General features: G+C 45.8%; 1 protein-coding gene across 2 annotated transcripts in view; it reads left to right on the plus strand.

Moving 5' to 3' along the window:
- The window catches only part of NRXN3 (neurexin 3), a 1,402,093-nt gene that overhangs the window by 209,326 nt on the left and 1,167,621 nt on the right, over positions 1–25,146 (plus strand). The window lies entirely within an intron of this gene.

Consider the following 25,146-nt stretch of genomic DNA (forward strand, 5'->3'; position numbering starts at 1 on the left):
TCTGTGAGGTTATCTTGCTTGTGCACAGGTTCCCGGAGGTTCTGTGGCTCAGGAGATAAAGCTCCCAGCTATTCCCAAGCGAAGCCTGGTGTTTGGACTCTCTTGTTTTCAGAGCGCTGGCATTAAGAGGGTGAAACAGAGGCCCCCAGAACCAAAGAATTAATGTTCTCTATTAGCAGCTCTGCTGAAAACAAATCAACCCATGCAGGCAGGGGAGAGAGCAGGAACTGATCAGAAATACACACAAACAAATGCCAGAAAGTTATTGTCTGTTTCCAGGAGCCTGGCATGTCTTCCCAGCACTGCCCCCTTAAAGGGCTCAGATCTCATTCATTACAGAATGTCAACATCCCTTTGGTGATGATATTTTTTTTAATAAATAATACAGCATGCAAATGGTATTTCAATTAATAGGTAAAAGCTCTTCAGATTCTGGAGGGGTAGGTGGACTGGGAGTTTTGTCATAGGCGCTGACTCCGTGGGTGCTCCAGGACTTGAGCACCCATGAGGGAAAAAATAGTAGGTGCTCAGCACCCACCAGCAGCCCCATCGATCAGCTCCTTCCCCCCCTCCCAGCGCCTCCTGCCCACCACGGATCAGCTGTTCAGTGGCGTGCGGGAGGCACTGGGAGGGAGGGGTGGGGCATGCTTAGGGGAGGGGACGGAACAGGGTGGGAAGACTTGTAATGGGGGTGGGAAGAGGCAGGGCAGGGCTGGGGCTTTGGGGAAAGAGGTGGAGTGGGGGCAGGGCCTGGGGCGGAACATGGGTCAAATACTCCCCAGGAAAACTAGAAATCTGGCACCTGTGAGTCTTCTTGTTAGTGACAGTGTCATATTACTGGCAGGATCCTCTTGGGAGTTCCCCCACTCTCCTACCCCTCTGTAAGCCAATTGAGGCAGCATTTGGGGATTCATGTGTAGCAACACCCTCTATTGGATGGAATCAGAAATACTTGACTGTGTGTCATAAGCCCTATAATGCTGACACCTACTGGTGATTCTCCTTTAGCTCCAATGCTATGGGCTTTTGGAGCAGGAGGATGAGAGTGCTATCCGTTCTGTTTCCATTAAGTTCTACATGGCCATGTAGTGCAGCAAAGCAATAGCTGGGAAGTGTTAGGTGGTTGTGGAGTTGTATTTTTTTTTTTTTAGAAACATGTAATACTAGGTGTCCTGCAGATACTTTTACTATCCACCCCTCCTAAAATTTGTGCCCTCCTGTTGCTTTTAAACCGTGCCTGGTGCTGGCAGTGAGAGTAAACTGGAGTTTGTGTTTGCCACTTAGGCTACGTCTACCTTGCAACTGAAGATATGATTCTAGCCTGGGCAGGCCTAGCTTTAATCTAGCTAGCACGGGTAACAATAGTAGTGTTTGATGTGGCAGAATGGGCTTCAGTGTGGGCGCATAACCTGAGTACATACCCTGGCTCCCTGGTGAGTTTGTTCTCAGGTTGCTAGCCCATGCTGAAGCCTGTACTGCAACATCTGAGTACAATCCTGCTGGGGAGCCTGGGGGAATGGTCGAGTTGCTAACCTGTGCTGCCAAGGCTATGCTACTATTGTTAGCCATGCTCTAATAAAGCTGGCATGGGTGTGCCTACCTATGCTACAGTCATGCCTTCACTTTTAGTGTAGACATACCCATAATGGCCAGGATCGGGAGTGGAAATAACTGATCTGTTAACTGGCTTCTGGGCTCACTGCGTGTGCAAACTTGGAGTTACCATAGAGGAGACTAGAACAGGTCCCCAGGGCTCCATAGACAACAGATCTATGACTGGAGCCAAAAATGTAGACTAACCCAGCTGTTCATGTGACTCTTCATAGAATATCAGGGTTGGAAGGGACCTCAGGAGGTCATCTAGTCCAACCCCCTGCTCAAAGCAGGACCAATGCCAACTAAATCATCCCAGTCAGGGCTTTGTCAAGCCTGACCTTAAAAACCTCTAAGGAAGGAGAATCTACCACCTCCCTAGGTACCCATTCCAGTGCTTCACCACCCTCCTAGTGAAAAAGTTTTTCCTAATATCCAACCTAAACCTCCCCCACTGCAACTTGAGACCATTACTCCTTGTTCTCTCATCAGCTACCACTGAGAACAGTCTAGATCCATCCTCTTTGGAACCCCCTTTCAGGTAGTTGAAAGCAGCTATCAAGTCCCTCCTCACCCTTCTCTTCTGCAGACGAAACAATCCCAGCTCCCTCAGCCTGTCCTCATAAGTCATGTGCTCCAGCCCCCTAATCATTTTTGTTGCCCTCCACTGGACCCTTTCCAATTTTTCCACATCCTTCTTGCAGTGTGGGGCCCAAAACTGGACACAGTACTCCAGATGAGGCCTCACCAATGCCGAATAGAGGGGAATGATCATGCCCCTCGATATGCTGGCAATGCTCCTACTTATACAGCCCAAAATGCCATTAGCCTTCTTGGCAACATGGGCACACTGTTGACTTATATCCAGCTTCTCGTCCACTATAACCCCTAGGTCCTCACAAGAGTCCAACCCGCCCCCTGGCTTGGAATGATCATCTCAAAGAGTGTTCAGTCTACCTGGCCTGTTGGGTCCTTGATTTGTCAGCTGAAACCGCCAGTAAGATGGCCAACTTGTGGTGGCGGAGTTTGTGAGGTAGACATGTGTCCACTCAGAACACCAAACAGCCATCAGATGTGACTGGCTTTTGATTGCCATTGAATTGGAATTGAAGACCTATTTGTGAAATGTTCCCTATCCCAGCCCTAGTCTGCCTGCCACTCCCTGATCTGTTTCCTTTCAGTATCTGTTCATGTGCACTCTAAAGCCCCTACATACCATTGTCAGGATAAGTGGCCCCTTCTACTCCTCGACTCTCTGCAGGGACTTCCCATTCACCCACAATCAAACCAGTGACTCCTGGGACTGTAGCAAAGATGTGTCTAACTCCAGTCTTCCCCTCCCCCCCGCCCCAGCAGCCCCATAAAGCGTGGGAAGAGAGGGTGATTCTTGCAGATGGGTTTAACTGGCAGCCCACATGCAGACAAAGGTCTCAAATGAAATCAGCTGAAAAGGTCCAAAGGATAGTACATGTGTGGGTGGGTGTATTGTGGGTGTATTTGTGGGTGTATTTGTCTTTCTCTGCTTGTGAGTGAGTCTCAGGGTGTGTCATCTGTGTATGTGTATTTTGGTGTGCATTTTTCAGAGAATTAGTGGTTATAGCTGTGTGAATCTGAGTGGTGGTTGTGTTCTTATTTGTGTGTGCATGTGGGTGTTCGTACTTGTGTGAATGTCTGGGCCTGTGCATGTCCATGTGTGCCATTTTGTGTGGCTTGCTGGTTGCCTGTTCCCAAATGTGCATATTTGGGGATCTCTGTGGGTGCTAAAGAGGGCAAAGCCAAGTGCCCGCTCAGGAGGAGAATGCATGATTCAAGGCTGCAGTACATTTTTGACCCTTCTCCTATTCTGTTGTTCCTTCCTGTGTTTATTGTTCATTTTGCCCTCAACGCACTTGGCTCCTAAAAGTCCCTGAGCTTGATCGTTCAGGTTAACCCTTTCTTAGGGAGCTCCCCACCATATCCTGGATGCTATCAATTAAACACAAGTGTGAGGCTCAACCATTGTATTTGGCCTGATCTCACAAGGAGTAGAATTGCTAGGAAAACACACAGCTGAAGCTCCAAACCCTATTGAAAGGAAATGCTGAGCACAGCATGCTAGAGAGACAGTTCTGGGGGAATTCTGGTATGTGTCGGTGTGGCCTGAAGTTGCCTGTGGAATGTGCATCTTGGTCTGTTTTTTTGTGGACTGGTGGGCACTGCACAGGATATCACCACATTTACACTAATATGGACCCTTGGTAGGAGTCTCAGTCAGGAGGTCATAGGTTGGATAAGCCATGGAGATTTTGCTTCTCTCTGGTCCCTTGAGGGCGTTTCTGGAGAAGAGGGTACTGTGGGTGGGAAGTTAACACTACTGCCTGTAAAATAGCTGTTCCATGTCATTCAGGCACTCTTTAGTAGCAAAAAATTCAGTCTAAGTGAAAGCAGTGGGGAGAAAAGGGAAATGCAGGTGCAGGCTGAGCCAGAGGCATAGCATTGACAAACAAGGGACACGTGCGAGGAGTGAAGAGTATGTGATGTGGGGAGACAAGAAATAGACAGAAGGAGCAGTGGAGTGGAGGGATAGCATTGAGTCCAACCCTTCAGCCTAGCAGCAAGCTCCTGTGTGTAGCACTCCTTCTGTGGGTTTGTGACTCATTAACAGGACTTCATTTTCCAGTAGATTGAAAGCAAAGTCACCATTGATTTTCTCCAGAAAGATTTATTTGGAAGTGCAATTGCCTGGAATTACACGGTGGCAGTGTGAGGCCAGACCTCACTGTAAATAACTTTCCTCTTAGGCAAATATAAAGAGCTCTGGTGGCTGCTGCTGCTTCTCTATAGGTTATTTCAGTTGAGGGTGGATTCGTTTTGCTGGTTCTTGTTGAGAACCGTTGCTCATTTTCCAACCTCTCCAGCTCAAGCCAAACCATGGGACTGGGATGGGCAGGGGACTCCCCAGTAAAATGATCCTGGTGCTGTGACAACGTCCTTCTGTGAGTGGGTGATGCCACCATGGCAGTGGATTATGCCAGTTATCCATTCTAGTTTTCAAAGTCCCAAGCAATAGGATTTCTACTTCTTCCATTGAGAGACTATTTCACAGTCTAATACATAATCAGGTGTCATGAAAGCCTGACCCTTAAATAAAATAAGCTCACCCCTTGCAGAGTTCCAGACCTGGTCAGCCTAAGCTCTGGGCCCATGCAAAACAGAACTGCGTCAAAAGGTGACCTTGTACTTCATGTTGCTCCCTGTATGGAAAGTCTATAGGTGGTGACTTAGTTGTGGAGGAGACTTACATGCACTGATATCTGCTCTGCAGGACATTGAGCAAGCAGTGGCTACTTTAAATGGGATTAACATGTGAGGAGTAGAATCTTCTAATGCCAGACTAAACCAATTAGCTGAGCCTTTTGAGGCTTAAATTGTCTTAAGTAGCCCAGGCAGAAGGCTTCATTTTAGAGGCAAGGGCAGAAGACATTTGAAGAAGAGAATGAGACTGATCAGGTGAGCCATGCTTCCCCTGATTCAGCACTGACTGGCTTCTCCCTTAAGATTCAAATGGAACATGCCCAAAACAACAACCCAAGGGCACCTGTAGTCACCATGATCATGAGTCAAAATCAAACTCAGGATGTGTGGGGCTGGCAAGATCACTGGCCTCCGAACTGGATCTGCTTGCTTAGCTAGAGGAGAAGATTTTGTAATACACTGGCGATCGACGAGTGGCGATCAATGCATTGGCGGTCTAGTGAAGACCCACTAAATCGACCGTAGATTGCTTTCCTGTCGACTCCTGTACTCTGTCAGATTGAGAAGAGTAGGGGGAGTCAAAGGGAGAGCGTCTCCCATCGACATCATGTAGTGTGGACCCCATGGGAAGTAGGTCTAAGCTACGTTGATTTGAGTTATGCTATTCACGTAACTCAAATTGCGTAGCTGAGATCGAATTTCCCCTGTAGTGGAGACAAGGCCTTACTGTGGCTGCATAGATGTAGCCACCATAGTTCATCAGCAAAGACTGAGCTTGAGGGCTGGTCTACACTATGGGGAGAGGGGGATCGATCTAAGTTACGCAACTTTAGCTACGTGAATAACATAGCTGAAGGCGACGTACTTAGATCTGCTTACTGCAGTGTCTTCACTGTGTGCAGTGTGTTGACGGGAGATGCTCTCCTATTGATTCCCCTTGTGCTTTTCATTGAGGTGGAATACTGGAGTCGAAGCTAGAGCAATCGGCGGTTGATTTAGCGCGTATATACTAGACGTGATAAATTTCCCCCCGCTGGATTGTTCGCTGCCCGTCGATCCAGCTGGTAGTGTAGACAAGCCCTGAGACTTTCAGAACCTAAAGCACAAACCGCCCCTTGAGATGGAGTAGCAGCTTCTTTAAGTATGATGTATAAATAGTAGGCTGTTAGTCACTGGATCCAGCAACTAAGGGTCACAACCACATGCCCCAAACCAGGATATTACACTCCTACATGAGGGGTAGGAACAGGCAAGGGAAACTGAAAGACCACAGTCTAAATCCCTTTGCAGACTTGGTCTTGCTAGCAGTGTTAATGTTTCGTACAAGCATAGGCTGCAAAGCGTTCTGGGTAACTGTATGTAGCTGCCTTTAGGGCCGGCGTAGCATTAGTGGGTTCCCAGAACAGGGACATGTTGATCCCTTTAGGAAATCTTAAAAATTCCATTTCCTGGAGGGAAAGAAATTACAGGTGGAAAAGATCCTTTTGGCCCATGCTAATCTATTTCCATCCCAGGATTGTTTCCTACAGTGCTTTCTCTAGTGTTTTGTACTGTTCCTTGGGGAGAATATTCGACAGTCTAATTGATCTTAGTTTTGTCCTATTTTTCCTATTGCAATTATCCCCTACTCCCTTTTCATCCATGAGGTTTCCTCTCTCCAGACATTTGTAATGTCCATCATACTCCCCTGACTTTGCCTTTGCTTCACCCAGCTAATTAGCACAATCCAATGTTTCCTCATTAGCTTGTCCATCCGGCTCCCTGATCATTTTGGTTACCTTTCTCTGAACTCTGTAATGATATGGTGTCCCAAACTGAGCACAACACTCAGGTAGAGCCATACTGAAAGGAACAATCCCCCTCCCTGCCCTTTGTATGCAGCTCAGGGCTGGCTTTTTCTTGCTGGGATATTGCATTGAAAGCTCATATGTACTTTGCTCTCCACCGTCACCTCTAGGTCTCTATATAAACAGTCACAGTTAACTGTGAATGATATCATTTGCTGAGAAGCAAACAGGCACACCATGAAATTGACTTGAGTCGTAAGTGTCTCCTGCTCTGGTGTGTGCTGAGTCATTTGCAAACTCTGGTGCTGGCTATTAACACAGAAATACAGGCATTGTTGAATAAACGGCATTGCAGCCATGCTATACAGGCACTGACAGCCTGGCAAATGCCTGAGAGAGAGCACTGGTCACTGAGGGGAGGAAAGAGGGTTCCAACTAATGCTGGCTCCTGGCTTGTTTGCAGTACAAATGCAGTTGGCCCTGGGTTGGTGAGACTCAATTTCATCATGAAGGTGAGTCACCCAGTCTCTGAGGATAACAATGGGAAAGGAGGAAGTCACAGTGCAGCCAGAGGGGAGGCAGACAGGTTTCTAGTCCATTAATGAAGCACGAGCCGTGTGTACAAATCCAAGCCACCTGCGCTTTGCTTGCTTTTTCCTTTCCCCGCTGACCAGGCTGTTCTTCATCTGATGTTGCCATAACAGAGCTCCAAGAGCCCCTAAGGACTAAGGCTCTCGAAGAGGAATGAACCATGGGAAGAATTCCATTTCCCATCTCTGGTTTCACAGAGAGGCTGATGCCATGGGCCCTGGAGGTTTTGTTCCTTTGGGAGTCCCTCACTAATGGGCCTAGCGAAATTGAGCGGTGACACAGTCCACTACCTGTGCAAGGCAGGGGTTGAATTTGAAACTCCAGCCTTTTGTATTACGCACCAGGTCAGCAGGGGATGGGAGCATTGTGTGGTGGGAGAGGCTTTTTTCCTGAGCTAGATCCTCAGACCATGCCTGGTGAACGGTGGGCCAGTTCACCCTCCCCCCCACACTGGAGCAAAGCTTTGCATAGGGATCAAGGTGGAGACACTCAAGTGGCTCTGCATCTCCCTTGCTATAGGGCTTGCTGGGTCTGCTTTGGCCTGTGGCACATGTTAGAGCAGCATGAAGACCATCCAACCTGCCATCTCAGCTGCAAGTCCCCTGCAAACAGCCAGGAATAGCTGGGATTTAAGAACAGTCTTGCCATGTCCCCTTCCGACCCTGATTCCCTGCAATGAGCACTCCAGTAGGAAATGGCATAAAACCAGCTGCAGCCTACTGTTGCCTCCCCATTATGTCAAGAGAATTCCCTGATTTTGCAATTACAGTGACTTTGCATCCCCTTTACACCAGTAGAACCAGTGTAATGGGACCACAGCACACTGATGAATTCAGCCCTACATGGTTAGTCTGAATAGCTCTATTGTTGGGAACAGTGGCTCTCATCAGCATGTTCAGATCCCAAATTTCATAACTATGTAATGTGGGATGGGGCTTTTTTGTTTTTGTTTAGGGGCGGGGGGGGGGGGTGTTGGCTAATATCTTACCTAGGTTTTCCCTGCTTGAGTTCCTGGCTATTTCTGCTTGTTCTGTCCTCCCTGACAAATGGGAATATTTTATTCCTGTAGCCTTTCTAACAGCCTGTTCTGTATTTTTAGACAGTAATCTTATCTCCCCATACTGAACATGCCTTGTCCTCTTAAGGGGATGCAGTGAAGTGAGATTAGGCCTAAATTTTAGGTTATTTGTTTGGACGTAGGTAGGAGGGATATGTAGAAGAAGAATTAGCTATCTTAGCTAATTAGGGTTTTGTACTGGTGCCTATCACCATAGTATCTGAACACCTTTAAGGTTAATTAGTTTGGCATAATGAGATCCCTAATGGTTGCTGTAGAGTCTTTGGCTCTCCTCCCTTTTCCAGTTATGAGAAACTTCTCATCAATAGAAAATGTTCCATGAAAGCTTTTAAAAGAAAATTAAATGAAACGTTTTGTAAAGTTGATCATCTCTCCTGCTGTGTTTTATATCCAAAGCCAACCACACTCCCAACACTGGGCACAACAGGTGGGCACTGGATCCAAGATTTCTGGGTTGTCTGTTACAGGCTCTGCCACTGACTAACTGTGGCCTTGGGCAAGTCATTTAGGCCAACATTTTGTGTGCCCAACTTGAGATAGCTTGGGCCTAGTTTTCACAAGTGGTGAACATCAGTGTATCCCATTGACTTAACTAGAATGCGTGCCAAACATTTCTGAAAATTAGTGTCTGAAGTGGGGGCACTTAAAGTCACAGGGCACTTTGAAAATGTTGCTCATAACCGCTCTGTGCCTCACTTTCCCAGTCTGCACAATGGGAAAGGTGTGAGGCTAAATTCGTTAATGTTCCGATAGGAATTTTCAGTTCTAGGATTGGTGCCTAAAGCCTTCAGTTAAGGGTGCAGCTTAGTTACACAGCATTTTGCCTCCAAATCAGAAAGGAAAGCTGCTCCATCTAGTTTTGCTGACCCAAAGGGCTGCTAAGTAAAACGCACAGCATGAGTTGTGAAAATCAGATTTTAAATCTCATTCTTCCTAATCTGCCATGTTATTAATAACTCAAGCTGTTTTTATTTTTTAATATCTGATTTCTATCTTGACTATGACCGTTTAACCTTTCCTAGTAGATTTTCTTTTCCAAACCTTTGTTGGATTCTGTAGCCCTCCTGCTGATGGGTTTATTTTATTCTCTCTCTCAATAAATGAAAAACGCCATTTCTTTGGAAGCAATTCGCTGGTCAAGGTTTTCATGTGAACCCAGCGCTCTTAATCCTAACAAATAGGATTCTCCTCTTAATCCCTAATACCCGAGTACGTTAGCTATTAATCTTGAGATGCTTTTTCCCCTCCCCTACTGAGTTTAAGATGAGAATGGTTACTGGCCCCTTTTCTTTTGTGATCCCACAAGATTTCTGAGACTCGCATGCCCAAATTCCACATGCTGGCTTGTCAGTTCTAGGCCTTTCCCAATTAGATGATTGGTCACTCTCTTTGCCTGGCTGGTTTGCTGGACACCTGCACAGCAGAAGAAGCTAAGAGGAACCTATTGCTTGGTAGATCCTGCTGGAGTGGAAACAGAAATGTGTAAATGCCTATTTCTTATGCTGTTGTAAAGGGAGAGAACCTGAATCTGGGCTTTTAAGGGAGAAATTATTGTAAAATTCTTTAAACCTCAACAAGTAATGATAGTATTAAACTGAAGTCATTTCCTCCCTTCTTCTTTAAAATAACTCTTCTCCCCTGCTCTGAATTTTTTGGGAACTTTCCTCACTACAAATTTGTTTCCTTCCACAGTGGCTTGTTTTTGTAGGATCGCTCACAATTGCTGGGCTTTGCCTACTTGCTTGTCATGGGAGACCAGAGCAGCAACATCAAATTATTTTGTGAATTCATATCAGCTTTGCTGAATTGTTTGTTGAAAAATAAGCAAAAAGTCAGCCTCATTTTGACATTTGTAAACAAAAAGTTCGTTTTTCAATTCAAAGTGACATTTGTGTAGAATTTCCTTCAATTTTCATTGAAAATGAAAAATGGTAAATATTCTATTGAAATGAAACATTGCAGGTCAAACAGAGTATTTTGTTTGACCTGAAAATAATTATTTTTGATTTTGGCAAATTTGTTTTGGATTGACCCAAGAGGATTAAAAAAAAAGTTTTTGGAACTGCTGGTGAACTGAAAACTGAGCTATTTGCCCAGCTCTGTTGGAAACTTGCTCTATTAGCATCAAGCCGTGCACATTGGTTTGTTATCTTTGTTGTAGGGTTTCTTATGTGCTGAGCTCCACACCCTGTATTGCAGGTGTTTTTTGTGAGTGTAGGGGTACATCACTGTTATGTTATTCAAGGGGTTGCTTTGAGTGCTGGACTACACACAATGCCTTGTTATTGAAGAGTTGCCTTGCCAGATTCTGACTGTTGTAATCATAGTCAGAAGTGGAAACGCCTTATTAGACTAATCCCATTCCTGGTCTCTGCTCCCAGCCAGTGCATGATTGTTCCCTACAGTGTATTCTCAAGGGCTTTGTCCTGCACAGCTTTAAGTGTCTCAGATGATGGGGCTTCCAGTACTTCCCTGAGGGAGACTGTTCCTCAGTTGAGTAGATATCACCATTAGCAGATGTTTTCTGATTTCCAGCTTGACATTTTTTTCTGTACTCAGTTCCATCTGGTGATTCCTGGCTATGCCCCTTTTAACCACCCTAAACCATTCAGTATGTGAGCTGCTGGCCCTGGAAGCCTCTGGTTCCAAAATCTCATGCACCCCTCAGATTTGCTGGTTTATATAAATGGCTAACAGATATTTATTTCTTCTCAGAAGGCTTTGATGGGGGATTTATGCAGCAGCTTGTTACATAAAGAGAAGGGGGAGAAATTCCCATTTCTCCTTGGCGATAAAGAATAGCGAAGGAGAACATGAGTGAAGCAGAAAGGGGCCATCAGAAAGCTGGAATGCTCTGGGTGAAACTGGGGTTTTGTGCCCCAGCACCTCTCTTACCAATAGCAGGGAAGCAGCGGGGCAAGCGCTGGAAATTAGGAAAGATCAGGCATTTTCATCACAGAGACAGCGTGAGGCTTGTGACGGGGGAAAGGGTTATATGCTTACTATCCTTCTGCTCTCTGGGCATGGATTGGAGGCACTGGCTGACATGAGTTTGATGGTCTCAGCAGTTCTTTCAGATCTGGTAGCCTACTGCTCTGGTGGCCCCTGATGGATATAGCAGTTTCAATGCATGTTCCAAATCAGGAATTCAGGACTTTAATAATATCTTTCGCTTCTACACTATATTTCATTCCAAGGGGCTTTATAAACCATTTATACAAGACTCATCCTTTCACCTCTGAAAGGCAGCCACCTCTGGAATGAAGTATGCACGTTGTCTACAACAGTCTAGAGCTAGAAGTGACCTTCGATCACCACAAATGATATGGGATCTTGGTTTTATGTTTAACCTGAAAGACAACATCCACCTCCTGCAGCACAATGCCCTCTGGCACCACATGGTGGCTTGTGTGTTACAGTTTCACAGAGGAGAGGGCCCCCTACTGAGTCACCCGCATCCCTGCCTGCCACATCTTGGATTTTCTTTGGAGGTCTCCTATCCAGTTATTGATTAGCCCTGACTCTTCATATTATGTGACCCATGTCAATTTCAGCTTCACTAGAAGTGTGGTGGAAGGGACATTGCCATAGTTTTAAGAGTTCATCCTAATTTCTCTTTATGGGTACTGACTGGCACCTTTTTGCCTTCAGCAAGCTGCTCTTATGTTCCACGGGTCCTCTTGCTGAGGGTGAAGGGACAATTTTCTACCCCTCTCTTCTCAATTTTCACTGCTCCTGCTTTTCCCCTCTGTACATTACTGAGTCCAGTCCTCGTACTGGAAGTCTTTCTGCAGAGCATTTTGCTTATTGCTAGGTTCTTGAACATGGGCACAGTTTGCTTCCTGGCATGAGAAAGATACAAACCGATATAAAGGTTTTGGTGTGGACATCAGATAAGGACCAGAAGGACATGCAATAAACACCTATGTGAGCTGCTTGGCTCTCCTTTGCCTGGGCAGTTTGGAACTGGGTAGATTCCAGAGGGACTTCCCCAGCCATTTGATTCTCCTCGGATACAAAAATGTGTTACCCAGCACTCTGTAGAGTATTAAGGTGCATGTAATCGAGTGCAGGGCTACTGCCTAGTGAACAACTCAACTTGTCTCTCCCCTTGCACTAGTATTCTGTGAAAGGACTATAAATTGGTTTCATAGGCGGCATGGGAAACAGTGCTTTGGAGAGAGTTAGGCTCCATGCCTGGGGTACAGGACTGGGCTGAACCCCCACAACTGGGTAGTTTCCTTTTCTCCTTGTGTTACCTCATTCCGCTTTGCGGTTACAAATGTCATTCCTAGAGGAAACCACATTGCTGACTGCAGTTATGTTATTTTCTGTGGAGTCATTCCATGACTGTATGGTGCTTCCATCCATCACAGTATAGCTGATGTAGCTCCTGATCATGGAGGGAAATATCAGAGATCTGACTCCTAACAGGAGTTCCATTCCTTTTCACTGATCTCACAGCGGGAGCACACGAACGACAGCATCTGATCCTCCCTGTCCCCTTTCAGTAGATATGCTAGTTTATTTTTTTATTTAAAAAAATGACAGTCATAAAACATTTGAAATTCTAAGTTTCCCCCTTCGTTTTATCTTCATCTTCTCATAAGTGAACTTGTGGTAAAATGAATAAATAAGGAGACTGTAATTAATCTCCCCTTGTTCTCACTCCCTGGACGTTGACGACCCTCTGTGATAGAGTGTACCTGGCTTTCGTGGTCCCCTGCTGAAGGCCCTGTGGTCATACTATACCCCACCTCAGGAGAGGAGCAGTGAAGGTAGGTTCTTCAGGTCTGCTGAGAGAGGCTGCATGGAAGCAATCAGTCAGAGCCCAGCAGACTCAGATAAAAGGAGATGTTGGACCATTGCAGGCTAGTGCCTGGATGGGATCAGAGGGTGAGGCTGGGTGCTCCTCTCGTGCCAAAGAAGCCTGGGGGATAACTGGAGTTTGGTTATGGCTGCGTTTGCTTAAGTTGGGAAAGAAAGGACCTGAGAACTTTGACCCTGAGGTAAGTTAAAGGGTTCCGGTGGAAAGAGGCCCAGGGAAGTAGCAGCAATGAATTGAAGTGAGTGGTACATGGCTGCTATTTGTAGGATCTCTGGCCTGGAACCTGGAGTAGAGGGCAGGCCCAAGTTCCCCACCAGCAAAGTGGTATAAACCCCAAGAAGGGGATCAGACTCCCTCGGAAGCCTGAGCAAAGGACTGAATTTAAAGGGCCCAAAGCAGGGCCAAAGACCGTAGTGAGGGCAAAGAGATTGTTCTTTTATTAGACTCTTTACTACCCTGGAAGGGGTTCATTTGGACTTTATGACTTGGCCAGAGGGCTGAGCCACTGAAGGCCTGCCAAGTGCAGTCAACAACCTACATGGGGCTCCAGGAGTGGGAAAAGGCCTGCAGTACCACATGCAGGAGCAGATGGTGCTCAAGAGGTGAGTGCCTTCTGTTATACCCTCCTAATGAAAATGACCTTGTAATTAAAATGCATCGCTTGGAGGTTTAATCTTCCTGACAGGACAGGCTCCTATCTGATTTGTGTCTCAGGAGTGCAGTGGGGAATGGGCTGGTGAACAGAGACAGACAACCCATTTCAGCTGTGGAGAGGAACCAAGGATGTTGAGGGAGATGGGAGAAATCCGTTTGGATAAAATCAGAACCAACCTTCACCTTCACCTCAAAGTTAAACTGACTCTGAACCTTATTGGGGGTTGGAAATTTTGGGGGGTTCTTTTGCTTATTTTTTAAACAAAAATTTCTTCATTTTTATGCTAGAATCTTGGTTTGGAATTTTGTGTCCGGATCTAGGTTTGGATCAGAGTTCGCAGTGTGAATCTCTCTGTATGAAATCTGATCACTTTGGGTTTAGGTCTGGAGTTCAGGAGGGCTCAGATTTAGGGTTTATAATTCAGTTCATTTCAGGAGGTTAAAAAAAGTTCCTGGAGTTTGCCTCAAAGGTTTTACTGGGGGCCTGTTTCTGCTTTTGAGTCTGCAAAATGGGGCTGGAGCTCTCAAAGATTCCAAGGGGACCATTGTGATCATCTAGTCTGACCTCCTGGATAACACGGGCCATAGAACTTTCCCAGAGTAATTCCTAGAGCAGCTCTTTTAGAACAACACCCAGTTGTCCATGATGGAGCCCCTGGGTAAATTGTTCCAATGGGTAATTACCCTCACTGTTAAAAGTTTACAACTTGTTTCCAATCTGAATTTGTCTCACTTCAATTTCCAACCATTGGTGTGTGTTACACATTTCCCTGCTACATTTACAGGGGTTTGTCTAACCTGTTCTTAAAAACCTGCAATGGTGAGAATTCCACAATTTATCTTGGAAGCCTATTCTGATGCTTAACTACTCATACTGTTCGAAAGTTTTTCCTAATATCTAACCTAAATCTCCTTTACTACAGTTTAAGCTGATTACTTTGTGTCCTACTTTCAGGGACGCAGGGCTGATTCTGACCTCCTGTCATATGTACCATTCTGTTGGTACATAGGGGTTGTAAAGGCACCACAACCATCCCACCCCGTCCGCCTTACAGCTTCCAGTGTGGAGGACATGCTGGGGGAATCATAGAATCATAGAATATCAGGGTTGGAAGGGACCTCAAGAGGTCATCTAGTCCAACCCCCTGCTCAAAGCAGGACTGATCCCCAATTAAATCATCCCAGCCAGGGCTTTGTCAAGCCTGACCTTAAAAACTTCTAAGGAAGGAGATTCCACCACCTCCCTAGGTAACGCATTCCAGTGTTTCACCACCCTCCTAGTGAAAAAGTTTTTCCTAATATCCAACCTAAACCTCCTCCACTGCAACTTGAGACCATTACTCTTTGTTCTGTCATCTGCTACCACTGAGAACAGTCTAGAGCCATCCTCTTTGGAACCCCCTTTCAGGTAGTTGAAAGCTGCTATCAAATCCCCCCTCATTCTTCTCTTCTGTAGACTAAACATCCCCAGTTCCCTCAGCCTCTCCTCATAACTCATGTGTTCCAGTCCCTTAATCATTTTTGTTGCCCTCTTTCCAATTTTTCCACATCCTTCTTGTAGTATGGGGCCCAAAACTGGACACAGTACTCCAGATGAGGCCTCACCAGAGTCGAATAGAAGGGAACGATCACGTCCCTCGATCTGCTGGCAGTGCCCCTACTTATACATCCCAAAATGCCATTGGCCTTCTTGACAACAAGGGCACACTGTTGACTCATATCCAGCTTCTCGTCCACTGTATCCCCTAGGTCCTTTTCTGCAGAACTGCTGCCAAGCCATTCGGTCCCTAGTCTGTAGCGGTGCATTGGATTCTTCCATCCTAAGTGCAGGACTCTGCACTTGTCCTTGTTGAACTTCATCAGATTTCTTTTGGCTCAATCCTCCAATTTGTCTAGGTCCCTCTGTATCCTATCCCTACCCTCCAGCGTATCTACCTCTCCTCCCAGTTTAGTGTCATCTAAGGGAAGGAGGGACCATGCCAAAGGTGGAAGGGAAGACTCCATAGCGCTGCCAGTTGTGAAGATTCTGAGTTGCACCAGGCTGTGGCACAGACCTTAGGCAACTCATGTACGGTTGCTGTAAATTAGAGCAACTGCCAGGGCTTTGGCTCAGAAGCCAGGCTGTGCAAAGGTGGCTTACCTTTGCTCCTCCCACTGGCCTGTGCTTCCTGTGCGGCACAGCACAGAATATGTTCCATTGCGTAGACATGATTCAGTGTCCCTTTAAAACCCTGCTGAGTATTCTCCACCTGGATTCTGATCCTCCACAGTAATGTCTTGTAATGTCCCTACAATAGGAGTCTTAGTTCAGGGAGAGACGGGAGGGGAGAGCAACTGAAATGGCCAAGATCATTTAAAAAGTCATAAAGACCGAGAGGGTGAGAGAGATGCAGAAAATATCCATGCTAGGAGAAGACTGGTCTCAAACAATCATAGAAATGTAGAACTGGAAGGGACCTCACTAGGTCATTGTCACGGAGTCCCCGGGTGATGCTCTGGAACTGCTCCCTACGAAGCCACTCAGGACTCTGGGGAAGTCTCCTTTCTGTGAGCAGACTGTCTTCAGGAAACAGAGCTCACTCAACTTCCACCTTCCTGGGTCTGACCTCGGAGCATTCAGTATCCTCTACCCCTCCGTGTGCTTCCCACAGCGAGTCTGCCCAGGCGGGGTCCTGGGGAAGCCAGAGGGTCCTGCACCCCAACTTCGCAGTCAGACGTGACTCTCAGCCAGCCAGTAAAACAGAGGTTTATTAGACGACAGGAACATGGTCTAAAACAGAGCCTGTAGGTGCAAAGAACAGGACCCCTCAGCTGGGTCCATTTTGGGTGGGGCAGACAACCCCGTCTGTATTTCACTCCATGTCCCCAGCCAGCCCCAAACTGAAACTCTCTCCAGCCCCTCTTCCTCTGGGCTTTGTCCCTTTCCCAGGACAGGAGGTCACCTGATTCCTTTGTTCTCCAACCCTTTAGCTCTCACCTTGCAGGGGGGAGGGGCCAGGCCATCAATTGCCAGGAAACAGGGCGTCGGCCATTCTCTGTGTCCAGACCCCTTCACACACCTGCCCTCTAGGGCTCTGCAACGATCATACACCCTTATCCCACCACCTAGATACTTAAGAACTGCATAGGGGAAATGGAGGCACCCCCACAATATTCAGAGGAAACATTAAGAACAGTCCCGCTTCGTCACAGTCATGTAGTCCAGTCCCCTGCACTGAAGCAGGGCTAAGTATTATCTAGACCATCCCTGACAACAGTTTGTCTAATCTGTCCTTAAAAACCTCCAGTGACAGAGATTTCACAACATCCTCAGGTAATTTGTTCTAGTGCTTAACTACTCTTACAGGTAGGTCATTTTCCAATGATTTATAGGCCTCAGTGAGGGGACTGCTTCCACACACAAAGGGTTGATACCTTTGGTGTAGCTAGGAGAAGGTGGGGATGAAACCAGAATCACTCATTGCTGTATGGAAGCGAGGGGCCTCTGTGAATTGTTTAGAAATTCTGAAATGAGCTGGGCATGATAATAATAATTAACAACCTTAACTGTGGTGTGGCAAGGGGCACTCCATAATACTTTATGCAGTGCCTTCCACCCTAGAACCTCACAGTGCTTTACAAACATAAATGAATGACATCTTCCAACAAGGAAGTGTTATTGTTCCCAATTTACAGGCGAAGAAAGTGAGGAGCAAGATTAAAGAGCATGTCTGTGGGAGAGCCAGGAATAGAACTTGGTGCCTTGTCTGGTACCCTAAATAGAACAGGGAATCATTCTTTCTTTACATAGTTAATAATTGCTGCTTCCATCATCAAAGTACTTTACAAATATGAACTAAACAATTCTCATGACCCCAGAGGAGGGTCATTATCATTATTGCTATTTTACAGATATAGAAACTGAGGCACAAAAGGGTGACATGACTTTCCAAAGGCCACAGAAGGTGTGTTGGTGTAATAAACAGGATTAACCTCTGAAGTTCCTGGCTCCCGGGCTATGCTCAGACCTCTAGACTACACCTCTCTGTGGCCTGTCCCTTCCACCTTTCCCAGGTGATAACCATCATTGGCAATCCCTTTGCCCCTCCAGGTTGTCTTTTGCAGGCAGCCTAACTTTTCACAGTGGTGTGGAGCCAAATAGATTATAGCGGGGGTTTTGTGTGATGTTCCAATAAGCTGTCAGTGTTAAGCAGCGATTAGCTTTTTAAAGCACCTTTTTCTTCATTTTCTAGAGTTTTTAATTTTTCTCTTTGCTTTGCTTCCTATTGATTAAAAAGAAGAAAAAAGCTTAAACCCCCATTCGGTAATAGAATATATTGATGAGAAGGTTGGCGAAATAGAGAGGGATGGTGGAGGTCTTTGTTCCTAGTTGACAAAAGCTGAGGAATTAGAAGAGAGAAATGTGAGTGTGTGAGTAAAATGAGGAGAAAAAAGTTATTTAAAATCCCAGCTAGGAAATCACTCTTCTAGCCTGTGTGAGATCAATTTTCAATTTCAGTTTCCCTGCCTTTTGTGTTTCAAGACACTTGCATTCCGCTGGGGACCAGTGTGATCTGCCAGTGACTGTTTGTTTAAAACAAATTGTCTGTATGTAGTTTTTCAGGTAAACTGCTTCCTGGATCAATGTAACATAGTGTAAGGAGAAAGGGGGAAGAATCAAAAGGCCTGATTCTCCTCTTGCACCGCTTTTATACTGATGTGACTCCATTCGCTTCAAGAGGCATTACTCTGAGTCCATTCGGGCCCTCATTTCATAGATCCATTTAGCATCACATAAGACACTGAATGCAAAGAAATAAATGTACCAAACCTATTGGATTGCTTGGATTTAAACAGCCATACCGTGTCCCTGTTTCACATCCTCATAGGATCCTTGAGTAACAACAGATATATGTTCTTCCCCTCTGGTTCAGCTCAAACTAGTACTATGATCTGACTACATTTGATAGACAACCCTGAGGCCCAAACTCTCTGCTAGTGTAAATGGATGCAGCTCCACTGAAATCTAATTTTTAACAGCTCTGAATTTGGACCAGAACGTTCGGAGCATTGCTTGAGAGCAGCACCTGCAATTTTTGATTCGTCTTCAAACTAGTTATGAATTTATGGAGCAGGTAAGCTCCCCCTGCAATCCCCATCAATTTCCGTAGACATTTTCACTTAAAACGCCCCCCCCCCCAACAAACAGACTGCACTGACGTTGCAGCTGATAAGGTATGTTGACTTGCCTGAATACGCAATTGAGTATGATTTTTCAACTTCTACAAAAATCTGAAATGAACCCCAGGAAAAAATTGAGATAAAGTGTTGCAAAATGCTCAGTAAATGATAGATTAGAAAATGTGATGCACAGGACTCAGTTTGCATTGTATCATACTGAGGCAGAGATTACAATCAAAATATATGCATTTCAGCCACGTTTTCCCTTTCAGCACCTTTAATGAAGAACAGACATGATGTTAAATAATAGGGTTGGGGGGATTTCTCTTTTAAATTGAAAATTTTAAGCCCAGTATTCAGATTTTCATGCTAAAAAATGGCCACTCAGTTACCACAGCTGGACATGCAGGCCCAACTATGCCTCCCTACAGGGAGATAAATCCTGAGGGTGAAATCCCAACTTTATTGAAGTCAGTGGTAAAACTCCCATTGAGTTCATGGGAGGCTAGGATTTCATCCCAGGAGTCTAAAAGGTGAGTGGGATTAGTCCTCCAAGTTTCACTCCTGAGATCAGTGTGTGAATCAGGATTAGTGTATGTCAAAAAAGTGAAAGGACTGCACTGAGCGGAGGTGATGGAAGAAACCCAGGCCTGGGATAATATGTCGTGGATGTAAAATAATATAAAACTCACCTTCCTTTCTGCATATACAACCTGCCTTCCTGCAGCTGGTCAAAGTGTCCAAGCACTTCTAGCTCCTTGACTGGCAGTATTTAACCTTGTGCTCTCCCTGAGCTGGCTGCATGCCTTCTCCCCAGCCAGCCAGTGTGTTCTTGTCTGATTAGGAGAAAAGGTGTTCGATATGGTTGAATTACTCTTTGTTTGAGACTGTCCTTTGTCCATGATAATTTGCAAGCTTGGGTTGCACACTGTTTAGCTCTTTTTCTCTTCCTCTCTCATCCTTTATCTCTTACCTCTCTTGTTTTTATTTTATCTGGCTAAGATGACCCAGCTGCCACATTTGGTAAGCAAAGCCTCACCACAAGATTCACTCAACTTGATGCTTGGGGTGCTGGACAACTTGGGGTGCTGGACAAGTACAAAGCCGTAATCTGGTTTATGGCTGTGATCTTGTTAGGTCTTTGCAGTTAAGCAACAATGTGTTTTGGTCACTACCTGGAGGGAGATCTTCAAAGAGGAAGAATGGTGTGGCAGCAAGTGGTACTGGTGATTCGGTAGGTGGTGCTACTAGTTCACATAATTTTACCGGTAATCCAGCATTGTGTTAGGAGTTAATGATGTGCTGCTATGGTTATGTTTTGGATGAGAAGTAAAACAGAAGATCTGATCAATGAAATATCCCCTGAGCTACCACAGAGGTGTAAGCCCCATTGTCCAGGCTAAATTCCAAAAGAAGAACTAATATTTTCCCACAATAGATCCCTCCTCCCTGCACTTTCCATTGGATACTGCATTCTTCACTTCCTGTCCAAAACTCTCGGGCAGCGTTTATGTGCCGTCCCCGAAGTGGCTGTGTTACGGAGGATGAGGTGACATCTGTATGTAGTCCACAAAGCACTTTTTGGAACCTTTTGTGGTGACAGGGGATATAGAAACATAATAGATTAATAGTCTCTGTTCTAATAATAGAGTAAGCATAGTCTAGCATTGTGAACACGCAGCTGGGAATCATGAGCTCTAACACTGGTTCTACTGACTCGCTATGACATCTGGGGCAAGTCTTAGGCCCACATTTCCAAAAATGACTTTTGATTTTGCATCTGGTTTTGATGCTCCACTTCACGCACATTGGGCCTGATTTTTCAGAGGTGCTGGCCATCCACAGTTCCCAGGGAAGTCAAGACAGGACACAAGAAGTTGGTGTAATGTGCCATTAGAGGCAGTGGAGAGAAGCCGAGGGTTGACAGAGCTAGGAATATGTGCGTACATGGACTAGCCGTGCGCTCAGGTAGATTGATGGTTGAAGGTTTGGGCCTTTTTAAAAATAAAGCTCTGAGTAATCAAGAAATAATATAGCTCACTGGCACCATGATTATTATTTGGGCTAATTAATCCATCCCTGCTATGAACAGCAATGAGGGGAAATAAGCCATTATGCAAAAATGCAGTTGTTAACCTTGTGTCCCTTGCCCCCACTGTCGCATCTGGGTCTGTCATCACTGTTACATGTATAGGGAGGGCATTTTTAGGGCACCTTTTTGGAACAGGTGAGGATGGCAGGCAGAGGTGGTAAAGTTCCTGGGAAGGTAAAGTCATGATTCAGCAGGATCCCCTCCCCTGCCACTCTGGATCCTTTATTGTTTCTCTAGCATCATGAGGTGGTAACTATTAGAAATGTACTATCTAGCTGGCTGTCTTTCCCCTTCTCTCATTCTCACTGCTGATCTGATGGCACTAATGTTGGCTGAGGGGCCTTGGCCATTATTCTCCCCTCATGTTTTCTGCTTGCTGCAGTTATTCATTCCCTTGCAACTCTTTTTAAAGGAAAAGTCATATTTGGGGATGTCATAAATATAAAGGGAAGGGTAAACACCTTTAAATCCCTCCTGACCAGAGGAAAAACCCTTTCACCTGTAAAGGGTTAAGAAGCTAGGATAACCTCGCTGGCACCTGACCAAAATGACCAATGAGGAGACAAGATACTTTCAAAGCTGGAGGCGGGGAGAAACAAAGGTTCTCTTGGTTTGTGTGTTGCTTTTGCCGGGACCAGAGCAGGAATGCAGGTCAGAACTCCTGTAAAGGGCTAATAAGCAATCTAGTTAGATATGTGTTAGATTCTGTTTTGTTTAAATGGCTGAGAAAATAAGCTGTGCTGAATGGAATGGATATTCCTGGTTTTGTGTCTTTTTGTAACTTAAGGTTTTGCCTAGAGGGATTCTCTATGTTTTGAATCTGATTACCCTGTAAGGTATTTACCGTCCTGATTTTACAGAGGTGATTCTTTTACTTTTTCTTCAATTAAAATTCTTCTTTTAAGAATCTGATTGCTTTTTAATTGTTCTTAAGATCCAAGGGTTTGGGTCTGTGTTCACCTATGGAAATTGGTGAGGATTTTTATCAAGCCTTCCCCAGGAAAGGGGGTGTAGGGTTTGGGAGGATTTTGGGGGGAAAGACATTTCCAAGCAGGCTCTTTCCCTGTTATATATTTGTTAGACGCTTGGTGGTGGCAGCAATAAAGTCTAGGGGCAAAAGGTAAAATAGTTTGTACCTTGGGGAAGTTTTAACCTAAGCTGGTAAAAATAAGCTTAGGGGGTTTTTCATGCAGGTCCCCACATCTGTACCCTAGAGTTCGGAGTGGGGAAGGAACCTTGACAGGGGAGGATTATTTCCCGGACTCAATCTCATTGCAATTCCTGTGATGGTTCAGGCATGGCATTCTCCAATTGCAGACAAAAGGGAAAGCCCATGTGATATGACCTTCAAAATGGCTGACTGGAGTTGGTGTTATACATTTTTTCCTCTTCCAGCAGCTGCCCACTGCCCTCCCTTGTTCTTGCTTAACTTATCAAAGTTTAAGAGGCGAAAGTCAAAGCTGCTCCTTGCTGTGAGAGTCTCTAGAGAGCAGCGCTGAGGTGGAACTGCCAAGCCTGAGCTGAGAGGAAAATGAAGTGAAGAGAATGAGCCGCAGCGTGCAAAGCAGGTGCCACTGCTGTCATTCTCTCTCTGGAAAGTAAATAAAGGAGAAAAACAAGGACAATCTTTTTATGAGAGAGCGTGAGAGACCGGGGAGAGGGAAAAGACACAAAGGGGTAGAAAGTTGGAGGAGGGGAAGGACAGAGGAACAGCAACGGGGAGAGAAATTGTGATAGGGAAGGAGGGCAGAGAAAGTGGGAGTAAAAGGGCAAGGAGAGAGAGAGAGAGAGAGAGTTTTCCTTTCTGCTAGCTCAGCAGGAGGGGGAGTTTTCAGTAGCTCTCAAAGTCCCTGTACTGGCAGAACTTCTGCCCCGCTCATTGCCACAGATGCCGTACTTGTTTCCCATTATAACCCTGAAAACCACTGCTGCTCACCTTCCTTTTGGCAGCCATGTTGCTTCTCTGGATCTCTTCTCCACCTCCATCATTGCTATTTGATTGCAGGGGTGAAAGAACTGGTGAAAGATATTGGATTGTATGACCCAGCGATCTCTTGATGCTAGCTGGTAGAGACACAGGGGTATATGAAGGTTACAGGGATCCCCTGGGTCTGATCACTACACACTAGTCCACCAAAGAATGTTGTCTAAAATCTCTAATGAAGCCTCTGTCACACTGGTCATCATAATCATTGTGAGATATATGTATGGAAAATATGTGAAGTTATGTATACACTAAAAAGTCTGTTGTCTACGTCTAAGTTATAGCAGGTCACCAAAAGGTGATCTGCATACTCTTGTCAGACAGCAGGGAGAGACATTTCTCTCTCTGGCAGATCATGAGCAAATTCAGTACTGTATGGTTCACAAAGCATGCCCATTTACAATCTGAGCAAAATGCTAATCAATAGATTGCAGGGGCTGCAGGAAAAACAAACAGCCAGGGTTATCTTGGTTAGGGGTAAGACAATGAACTTTTGGAACGCATCTAGTGTGCAGATGATCCCCCATTATTCCTTCATTCTGTGAGGACAAGCCACCAGTGGGCTTGATCTGATCAGAAGGGATCTCAGCCACACTGGTTGTAAATGCTGGGAAAAGGACTTGGGGTGAGCTATCTTGTAAGAGAGAGAGGAGCACCTTGTGAGTTAAGTTAGCCTCTAAAAAGCATGTTCTGATTTTGTTTTATATGTAACCATTTGTTTCCAATATTCTTCCTTCTATCACGCCAATCTCTGTTCTTTGATAAACTTATTCTTGTTTTCACTAATATACACACACACACACTTAAGTGCAGTGCATTAAGTAGAGTGGTGATCTTGAATTGAATCTTAGAAGATGGTGCGTATTATTCCTTTGGGAATAGCAGATTTAAGTTATCAGTGTTCAGTACACCAGGGGCTGAGCATGCCAGAGGGACGCTCACAGGACTGGGAGCAGGTGGGGGCTGGTGTGTGCCTGTCACTGACCTGTACAGGCAGAGCCTGTGGAAATCTGGAAGGCAGTGCTTGTGTTATCAGAGGCTGGTGAGTACAGAGAGCTGAACCACAGTAGGCACAGACAAGACTTTCTCACAGAGCTGGCAGGCGATAGTAAGGTGCCTCACAATCCTCGAGACCCCTGGGAAGAGGCACAGATTGACAGACTGGGAGTCTGACATTCTCTATTTACGCATGGGATGGATGGATATAGTCTGGTAGCGTGGTTCAAGGCTGGTGCCAGTGTGCTTCAGCCTCGACCCTAGAGGGGTATCTTCTAGGAGTCGTGGGGAAGTTCAGTCTACATGGCACCCTCACTGTTTTGGTCCCCGTATTCCATCCATGCTATCAGCACTTATTTAGCAAACAACAAGCAAGTTTTCCATAGCACTGGTTCTATGGACCCCCCGTGGATCTATGGACACCCCCACTCCCCGGATCTACAGACCAGCCAACTAGAGTCTGTTTTTCCTTAGGCACCTATAGCAGGCAAAAGCAGGATCAAATGGATTTAATGATCCAAGCTCCACTCTCCTAATTTTTTTTCCCTCCGCCCTCCTGGAAATACTCAAGTGACTTTGAGACTCAACTTGCTCAACCCATCCTTCCATATTTAACCACTATCTGCCTGTGTTAGGGTGCTTGGAGGGTGGAGACTTAGCAATAGCGCACCTGACCTTGGGTCCTTTGCCTTTCTGTCAGGAGAGTAGACGTGCCTGGTTCCTGATCCTAAGCTGGGAATCTTCTGGCCTGCATTTGCATCTGGGCCTTGGCCCTTAAAGGGGTGTGATATGGGAATCAGGCCTTCTCTCTGCACCTGGTCTAACCCAGATGTCTGTGGCAAGCAACACCAGAAGGATCCTCCCTGCAGAGAGACTGCCTTGGACTACTTCCTATCTGTGTCCCTTCAGTTTGAGGCATAACTCATATAGTCCAAACAGGCAATCACTTAACAAGAGTCCAAATGGGCAGGGCCCTGCAAGACCTGCTGGTTCTCAAAGGGTTGGAGAAGGTACTGCCTGTGGGCCTTACCCACTCTGTGGTCTGCTCTCAGGCTCAACCTTCTGTCTAGCTTCCTGGAGCAGGATTCATCTCTCCTGCACCCTGTCCACCATCCTTTGCCTGGGCTTCTGAGCTCCTTTTAAACCGCA

This window comes from Lepidochelys kempii, chromosome 6, assembly GCF_965140265.1.
Source record: "Lepidochelys kempii isolate rLepKem1 chromosome 6, rLepKem1.hap2, whole genome shotgun sequence".
Taxonomy (NCBI): Eukaryota; Metazoa; Chordata; order Testudines; family Cheloniidae; genus Lepidochelys; species Lepidochelys kempii.